Here is a 10,611-nt window from a genome sequence, read left to right on the forward strand (position 1 = left end):
GTTTCAAAAGTAGAAATAGAATATAATATTTCTTTTTCTTGAACTATTACCAACAAACAGTACAAAGAAATATAAAAAAGTAATAAATCATAATGCAATCATTCAAAATGGTGCAGAGACCATTTATCCATATGTAAATTTTCCTGTCTTATTCAAAATCAAAAGCCCATCCAATTTTCTCTGCAGTATGAGAATTATCTTTTCCTCATATTTTATTTGTTTTTCTTGCATCTCACCTTGAATCCCTTTTTCATGAATTAAAAAGGGTAGATAAGAATGGAAAGGGGGCTTCCCTTGTGTCTCAGCAGTAAAGAATCTTCCTGCAATGCAGGAGACCCGTGTTCCATCCCTGCATGGGGAATATACCCTGGAGAAAAAATGGCAGCCCACTCCAGTATTCTTGCCTAGGAAATCCCATGAACAGAGGAGCCTGGAAGGCTTCAGTCCACGGGGTCACAAAAGAGTCAGACATGACTTAGTGACTAAACAAACTAAAGAATGGAAAAGAGCCAAATTTCAATACATAGCATTTGTCTTATCCCATGTACTAACAAGAGATGTTGCAAAAACTTCTGAAAACTTTGCAAGAGGAACTCTCAAAAGTCAAGTATGAAAAGAAATATATCCCAAAATTAAGAGCTCAGTGACCTGGAGGACAGTATCAAGTTGTCTGCATATATGCAATTTGAGTCCCAGGAGAAGAAGTGGGAGAAAAGGAGTCAGAAAAATGTATCTGTAGAAATACTGAAAAGCTGGAACTAAATTTCTAAATTTTATGAAATCTATAAACCCACAAATCCAAGAAACTCACCAAACATCAAGAAGAGGGTATAAAACAAAAATTACACAAAACAAATTGTAATCAAATTCACTTTATCTTTTAGTGATAAAAAGAAAAAAATTAAAACATCCAGAAAAAAACAGTATATTACATGTAGAAGCATAAAGGAAATAATGACAACAGACTTCACATCAGAAACCATGCAAACCAGAAACATAATGATATCATTCAAGCCCTGAAGGAAACTGTCAAATCATAATTCTATTCCTACAGTTTCTTACAAAGCTTAATCGTTTTACCATCTGATCCATCAATCATGATGCTAGATATAAATGTTTGACTCAATCCAGTTGAATCAAACATTTGTATCAACATAAAAACCTGCTCACCAGTACTTATAGCAGCTTTATTCCTAAGCACCCAAGCCTGGAAGAAACCAAGATGCTCTTTAATAACCAAACTGTGATTCATCCAGTGGAATGCTATTTAGTGCTACTTATTTAGATGAAAATAAATAATTTATCAAGCCATAGAAGAAACTTAAATGCATATTGTCAAGTGAAAAAACCCAATCTTAAAGGCTACATACTGAATTATTGCAACTACATGATATTCTGAAAAAGGCGGAACTATAAAGACAGTGAAATGATCAGTATTTGCTAGGTGTTTTATGAGTAGGGGAGGGTAGATTAAGGATGGATTTTCAGGATGAGGAAACCGTTCAGTCAGTGTGACACTATAACGGAAGATACAAAACATTATACACTTGTTAAAACCCATAAAACTGTACAACACAGAAGTTGGCCCTTTACGTAAATTATGGACTTTGGTAGTGATAGCATGTCAGTTCAGTTCAGTTCAGTTCAGTCGCTCAGTCATGTCCGACTCCTTGCGACCCCATGAATCGCAGCACGCCAGGCCTCTCTGTCCATCACCAACTCCCGGAGTCTACCCAAACCCATGTCCATCGAGTCGGTGATGCCATCCAACCATCTCATCCTCTGTCGTCCCCTTCTCCTTCTGCCCCCAATCCTACCCAGCATTAGGGTCTTTTCCAATGAGTCAACCCTTCGCATGAGGTGGCCAAAGTATTGGAGTTTCAGCTTCAACATCAGACCTTCCAATGAACACCCAGGACTGATCCCCTTTAGGATGGACTGGTTGGATCTCCTTGCAGTCCAAGGGACTCTCAAGAGTCTTCTCCAACACCACAGTTCAAAAGCATCAATTCTTCGGCGCTCAGCTTTCTTCACCGTCCAACTCTCACATCCATACATGACCACTGGAAAAAAACCATAGCCTTGACTAGACGGACTTTTGTTGGCAAAGTAATGTCTCTGCTTTTAAATATGCTATCTAGGTTGGCCATAACCTTCCTTCCAAGGAGTAAGCATCTTTTAATTTCATGGCTGCATATCAATATAGCTTTATTAGTTGTAATAAATGTACCGCTAATGCAAACTGTTAATATTAAGGACAGCTGTATATTTTGGGGGGTATATATGAGAATTCTCCATACAATATGTTTTTACTTTAAATACATTTCAAACTACATGGAAATGAAACTTCTAGGTTCACTAAATTAGAATAGAGAAGATAAGGATAATGACTCCCTTTAAATTTTAATTGTACTTTTCCATAAACCCACTAGAGTTTGATTTCTATGTATAATTTGATTATAGACCCCAAATCTTTTTTTTTAAGTTTTTTTATTTTTTATTTTATTTTTTTAAATAAATGTATTTATTTTAGTTGGGGGCTAATTACTTTACAATATTGTAGTGGTTTTTGCCATACATTGACATGAATCAGCCATGGGTTTACATGTGTTTTCCTTCCTGAACCCCCCTCCCACCTCCCTCCCCATCCCATCCCTCTGGGTCATCCCATTGCCCCAGCCCTGAGCATTTGTCTCATGCATTGAACCTGGAATGGTGTTCTGTGTCACATATGATAATATACATGTTTCAATGCTATTCTCCCAGAACGTCCCACCCTCACCTTCTCCCTCACAGTCCATAAGACTGTTCTACACATCTGTGTCTCTTATTCTGTCTCACATATAGGGATATCGTTACCTTCTTTCAAATTCCATATATATGCATTAGTATACTCTATTGGTGTTTTTCTTTCTGGCTGACTTCACTCTGTATAATGGGCTCCAGTTTCATCCATCTCAATAGAACCGATTCAAATGTATTTTTTTTAATGGCTGAGTAATATTCCATTGTGTATATGTACCACAGCTTCCTTATCCATTTGTCTGTTGATGGACATCTAGGTTGCTTCCATGTCCTGGCTATTGTAAACAGTGCTGCAATGAACATTGGGGTACACGTGTCTCTTTCAATTCTGGTTTCCTCGGTGTGTATGCCAAGCAGTGGGATTGCTGGGTTGTATGGTAGTTCTATTCCCAGTTTTTTGAGGAACCTCCACACTGTTCTCCAAAGTGGCTGTACTAGTTTGCATTCCCACCAATAGTGTAAGAGGGTTCCCTTTTCTCCACACCCTCTCCAGCATTTATTGCTTGTAGACTTTTGGATAGCAGCCATTCTGACTGGCGTGAAATGGTACCTCATTGTGGTTTTGGTTTGCATTTCTCTAATAATGAGTGATGTTGAGCATCTTTTCATGTGTTTGTTAGCCATCTGTATGTCTTCTTTGGAGAAATGTCTGTTTAGTTCTTTTGCCCATTTTTTGATTGGGTCGTTTATTTTTCTGGAATTGAGCTGCAGGAGTTGCTCGTATATTTTTGAGATTAATTGTTTGTCTATTGCTTCATTTGCTATTATTTTCTCCCATTCTGAGGGCTGTCTTTTCACCTTGCTTATAGTTTCCTTTGTTGTGCAAAAGCTTTTAATTTTAGACCCCAAATCTTTGAAAATCACTTATCTGTTAGATTTTTCTATGATAAAAATTTTTGGTGATCTATACTTTTCAAAACATAAAAAAGCAGCACAAAACAAGAAACTTCTATTCTTTGAAAGATTCTATAAAGAAAATGAAAAGAAAATTTTAAAAGATTTTTTAATCTGATAAGAATATAAGAAAAACTGAGGAGTAGTCTCAGACTTAAAAGTAATGGCTGGATAAAAACATGAAGCCCAGTACATGGAGCTTTAACCTTCAAGTCTGGAAAGCAAGGGCACTCTAGCTATTAGAAAGTGTGATGATTTATACAAATATAGACAAAGACCTAGGAAAACAACTATCCAGTACTCCATCACCCTTTTGATTAAACTGAGTTCTGGATTTTTATAAATAATAATAGTAAATTCAACAATATAAATCATAAACAATAAATAATAGCTGACCCATATGGTTACTTGAAACAGGTACTAGTCTAACAATTTAAATGCATGCTTGCCTTAACCAATTTTATTCCTATAATTTTATAAAATATCCACTATATTTTTGTACCTGTTTTGTGGATGAGAAATGGAACTTTATTTTAAATGAGAATAGCAGGTTTGAATTAACATGTACACACTACTGTATATAAAAGAGATAACCAACAAGACCTACTGTACAGTGTAGGGAACTATACTCAGTATTTTGTAATAAACTATAATGGAAAAGAATTTGAATCACTGTGTTGTACACCTAAAACTACCTTTATACTATAAATCATCTATACTTCAATTAAAAAAAGAAGTGGAGCTTTAGAGATGTTCCATAATGTGTCTAAGAAACACATTTATAAAAGTAGTAGAGCTGTCTTTCAAGACTAGGATGGCTGAGCCTGAACCCAGTGTCTCTAAATGACAGTTCATTGCTACCATTTCTTATCTAAAATGATCAGGCTTGCTCACTTGAGACACTAATTGGTTGAAATAGAGAGTTTATTTTTAAATTTTTATTTTATAGTGGAGTAGAGTTGATTTACAATGCTGTGTTAATTTCAGGTGTACAACAAAACAATTCACTTACATGTTTCAGTTCAGTTCAGTTCAGTTCAGTTCAGTTCAGTTACTCAGTCCTGTCCGACTCTTTATGACCCCATGGACTGCAGCATGCCAGGCCTCCCTGTCCATCACCAACTCCAGGAGCTTGATAAAACTCATGTCCATCGAGTCAGTGATGCCATCCAACCATCTCGTCCTCTGTCGTCCCCTTCTCCTCCTGCCTTCAATCTTTCTCAGCATCAAGGTCTTTTCCAGTGAGTCAGTTCTTCACATCAGATGGCCAAAGTATTGGAGTTTCAGCTTCAGCATCAGTCCTTCCAATGAATATTCAGGCAGGACTGATCTCCTTTACGATGGACTGGTTGGATCTCCTTGCAGTCCAAGGGACTCGCAAGAGTCTTCTCCAACACCACAGTTCACAAGCATCAAATCTTCGGTGCTCAGCTTTTTTTATGGTCCAACTCTCACATCCATACATGACTATTGGAAAAACCATAGCTTTGACTAGACGGACCTTTGTTGGCAAAGTAATGTCTCTGTTTTTAATATACTGTCTAGGTTGGTCATAGCTTTTCTTCCAAGGAGCAAGTGTCTTTTAATTTCATGACTGCAGTCACCATCTGCAGTGATTTTGGAGCCCCCCAAAAATAGTCTGTTACTGTTTCCATTGTTTCCCAATATATTTGCCATGAAGTGATGGGACCAGATGCCGTGATCTTCATTTTCTGAATGCTGAGTTTTACACCAGCTTTTTCACTCTCCTCTCTCACTTGCATCAAGAGGCTCTTCAGTTCCTCTTCACTTTCTGCCATAAGGGTGGTGTCATCTGCATATCTGAGGTTATTGATATTTGTCCCAGCAATCTTGATTCCAGCTTGTGCTTCATCCAGCCCAACATTTCGCATGATGTATTCTGCATATAAGTTAAATAAGCAGGGTGACAATATACAGCCTTGACTTACTCCTTTCGCAATTTGGAACCAGTCTGTTCCACGTCCAGTTCTAACTGTTGCTTCTTGACCTGCACACAGATTTCTCAGGAGGCAGGTAAGGTGATCTGGTATTCTCATCCCCTGAAGAATTTTCCTCAGTTTGTTGGGATCCACACACTCAAAGGCTTTGGGGTAGTCAGTAAAGCAAAAGTAGATATTTTTCTGAATCTCTTGCTTTTTCTGTGATCCAACGGATGTTGGCAATTTGATCTTGGTTCCTCTGCCTTTTCTAAATCCAGCTTGAATATCTGGCAGTTATACATTTACATGTATCTATTCTTTTTCAAGTTATTTTCCCATTTAGGTTATTACAGAGTATTGAACAGAGTTCTCTGTGCTATACAGTAGTCCTTGCTGGTTATATATTTTAAGTGCATCAGTCTGTACTATCCTAAATCCCAATTTATCCCTTCCCCTACTCTTCCCACTGGCAACCATAAATTAGTCCTTTAAGTTTGCGAGTCTGTTTCTGTTTTGTAAATAAGTTTATCTGTATCATTTTTTAAGATTCTCCATATAACCAGTATCATGTGATGTTTGTCTTCTCTGACCTTACTTCACTTATGATGATAATCTCCAGGTCCATCCATATTGTTGGAAATGGCATTATTTCATTCTTTTAATGGCTCAGTAATATTCTATTGTGTATATGTACCACATCTTCTTTAGCCATTCATCTTTCATGTATGTGTACATGTACATCTTTCATTCATGTACACTTAGGCTGCTTCCATGTCTTGTCTATTGTAAGCAGCACTGCAATGAACATATGGGGCCATGTATCTTTTAGAAAAGTGTTTTTCTCCAAATATATGCCCAGGAGTATTATTGCTGGATCATATGCTAGCTCTATTTTCAGTTTCTTAAGGAACCTCCATACTATTCACCATAGCGGCTGTACCAGTTTACATTTGCACCAACAGTGTAGGAGGGTAACCTTTCCTCCACACCACCAGTATTTATTGTTGGTAGATTTTTTTGATGATGGCCATTCTAACTGGTGTGAGGTTATAGCTCATTGTAATTTTGATTTGCATTTCTTTAATAATTTGTGATGTTGAGTATATTTCATGTGCCTCTTGGCCATCTGTATGTCTTCTTTGGAAAATTGCCCATTTAGATCTTCTGCCAGTTTTTGATTAGGTTTTTTGTTTTTTTAATATTGAACCACATGAGCTGTTTGTATTTTTTGGAGACTATCCCTCATCAGTTTCTTCACTTGCAAATATTCCCACCATTCTGTGGTTTGTCTTCCCGTTTTGTTTACGGTTTCCTTTGCTATGCAAAAATTTTTGAGTTTAATTAGGCCCAATTTATTTTTGTTTTTTTTACAATCCACTCTAGGAGACGGATTGAAAAAGATGTTACTTCAATTTATGTCGAAGAGTATTTCTGCCTATATTTTCCTCTCAGAGTTTATAGTGTCTGGTCTTGCATTTAGCGAGGTCTCTCTTTAACTCATTTTGAGTTTATTCTTGTGTTGTAAAAAGAATGTTCTAAAGTCATTTTTTACATGTAGCTGTCCAGTTTTTCTAGGATCATTTATTGAAGAGACTGTCTTTTCTCCACTGTATAGTCTTGCCTCTTTTGTAGTAGATTAATTGACGATAGGTGCACAGGTTTATTTCTGGGCTTTCTGTCATATTCCATTGATCTATATTTCTGTTTTTGTCTCAATACCATACTGTCTTGATGACTGCATCTTTGTAGTATGACTGTAGCTTTTAAGTCAGGGAGCCTGATTCCTCCAGCTCTGTTTTTCTTTCTCAAGATTGCTTTGACTGCTCGGGGTCTTCGGTTTTGCCACACAAATTTTAAAATATTTTTGCTCTAGTTCTGTGAAAAATGCCATTGGTAATTTGATAGGGACACAACAAACACACATTAATTGTTTTGGGAAATTGTGTTCAGGATTGCTTTTGGTTTTCCTTCTTAATGTTCTTAAGCCAGGATTTCCTCTAACTTGTCATTATTAAAAAGTGTTAACTGCTTGAGCAGTTTTCTCACATGCAAACAATGAGCAATATGCAGTGAAGACTTGGGGACTTGTTGCAGAATCCTGGAATTGTTTTTCTGTGCAACTCTCTCCGCTTCAGTATTCCACTCTGCAAATGTGACCACACTGGCCACTGTGGACTGAAGTTCAATTTCTGAATATCATTCTTTCCTATATTTTGTCTAGTTTGTTGTTGCAGGTGGAAGTGTAAATCTATTTGCAGCCCAGAACCACTAATATTTTTATTTTGTTTTGTCTGAATGCCTTAGCATATTCCATTGACTACTACAAATTGGGAAGGGCATTGTTTTATTATAAATGCTACACTGTAGTAAGCAAAGAACATTGTGGAATCTGGATTAGAAGAGTATGTGTGGGGCTAGGTGGAAAAGGGATTAGAGATAGATAGACTAGTTAGATAGATAGATAGATAGGTGAGATACTTTCACAATGGAGAATATTTCTTTAGCGATTAAAATTTCTTTCCCATCTAGATTAGGTCTGATAGTGTTAGAAAAACAATAAACAACAAATCTTGGTAAACATATAGCACATTAGGAGAGAAATCAGGGAAAGGAGATCAGTAATGCAGAGGGCAGGTAGAGTGGTAGACACGTTATAATTTAAACAGAATGACCAAAGACATCAATGAAATAACATTTGAGTGATGTCTTGGAAAAGGTGAATGTGGTGCATTTTGCCATGCAGTAGCATTTTAATTTTTATGAAGTCAAAATTATCAGTCTGGTTTCATTTCATCTTTAAAAAGGTCTTCTCTACTCTGAAATTGAAAAAAAAAGTCTTCCATAACATTTTCTAAGAATTTGATGACATTTTCTATCCCAGTCTTTGAAAGGGTAAACATTTAACTTATCTGAAATTAATACTGAAGAAACCTGTGGAGACACGATGCAACAGTTTTATTTCCCCAAATATTCAATTAGTTTATTCAGCACCAAAATTTCATGTATGAAACAACCCTAATTTCCTTATTGGCAAGTTATTTTTTTCATAAAATCCATGATGACTTAGATCTACTTCTGATTTTCCTTTAATAGCTCATTTATCTGCCCATGATATGAGTGTGCATGTTTAGGCATCGCCTCAGCTTACTATTCCTAACTACTTAACATTTTTTTCACAGATATACTTGCTGATTTTTCCAAATATAACACAATAAATGGCATATAAATAAACCAAAAAAAAGTGTTAACTGATACTTCTAGATGACACTCTAGATCCAAAGGTATAAAACTAGTTAGCTTTATCAGATTAATAAAATAAAATTTAATATTGACACATATATAAACACATTGTATTTAAGGTCTATTTCAATTATCTTTGATTGTTCTGGCTTTGTAAATTTCCATCATCTACAATTTTATGGTATATCGTGATAATTCATAACACAAAGGATCTCAAAGTTGATAGTAATTGGTTTGCCACTAATGAAGATTTAATATATTTGCTTGTTTTTCTCCAGACTGATAATAAAAAGTAGAATAATAACTACTGTGAATAAGATCCTAATAAACAAGAGACTTGGCAACTTTCTGTGCAAGTAGCTGAATTTTAAAATTTTTTTTTGCAGTGCTTAGCAAATAGTTAGATTTTATTAGATTCATCAAAATCTTGATTGCCAAGAAGGATTATTGGACAAACTTGCACATTATTTACTTTGTAAAGAATATTTTATCTGTTTTCTAACTAGAAAAAGTAACAATTTCAACAAAATTTTCTGTTCAGAGGTAATAATTCATTTAAAAATCCTTTAATTAAAAAAAATGCTATATATCTTCCATAACAATTACTTTTCCCTTAACTTTCATTGTTTCTAATTATGCTGAAAATGAAATTTTTCATTTATCCTGCCTTCATTTGCTTGCTCAGTAGCTCCGTTGTGTTCAACTCTTTAAGGGCCCATGGACTGTAGCCTGCCAGGCTCCTGTGTCCATGGAATTTTCCTGCAAGGATACTGGAGTGGGTTGCCATTTCCTCCACCAGGGGATCTTCCCAGACCAGAGATCGAACCTGCATCTCTTGTGCCTCTTGGTAAAGAAAGGCAGATTCTTTACCACTGTGCCACCTGGAAAGCTTCACACCTTCACTAAGAGTCATCTTTTAAGGTTCAGTCAGATAACATCTTCAGGTAGCTTAGATATCAAATAATATTCATGAAATACTGATATAATCAAGGTGTCAGAAAACCTAAGCAAATGTAACCTGTATAATTTTAATCATTTGGAAACTGTTATATTTCTGGATTCTTAAGAGCCCTGGCCTTAACTTCCTCTCTCTTATTTGCTGCCCTCTGTCCAAGAGCAGATACATGAGGTGAAACCCAAATCCATCCATTTTTTTCAGGATTTTCTTTTTCTTACCATTTCATTGTCTTTTCCAGCCATGTTACCTACTTTTGTCTGTAAACCCTGGGTAGTTAATTTCTGAAAGAAAGTACATTATCTTCACTGAGTTTGTATCACCATGGATTTTTTTGTCTGTCCTGATTTCATGCCTTCATTCTGATATCTGGTAGCCTCAGCCTGGATTTACTCTTCTTTTCGACTCCTACTTCCTGTATTTCTGTCTACAGCTTGACTTTCCCCCTTCTTCCGCCTCTTCTGTTGGATGCTCATAGTAATTGACTACATGCTTATGACTTTTTCTATTCCTCTGCACATAGTATCTGTGTTTGCCCAAATTCTGAACCTTTGCTTCTGTTTCAACGATTGAGCTTCTGACTCTTTCTTGCTGGTTTCCTTTCTTGGATGTTCCCTTTGCTGTTACTCACTGTCTCTTTGCTCTTAGAAATTACATTTTTTGAGAGATCCTAGCAAAATATTTAATGGGATAAAAGGAGGGTTGAAAGTAAGAGTTATCACAGATAAAAGAACTGTCTGATTTTGAAAAGTGAAACTTTGTGACTTTGGAAGACAA

Source organism: Giraffa tippelskirchi, chromosome 1, assembly GCF_054371585.1.
Source record: "Giraffa tippelskirchi isolate mGirTip1 chromosome 1, T2T-mGirTip1v1.2.pri, whole genome shotgun sequence".
Lineage (NCBI taxonomy): Eukaryota > Metazoa > Chordata > Mammalia > Artiodactyla > Giraffidae > Giraffa > Giraffa tippelskirchi.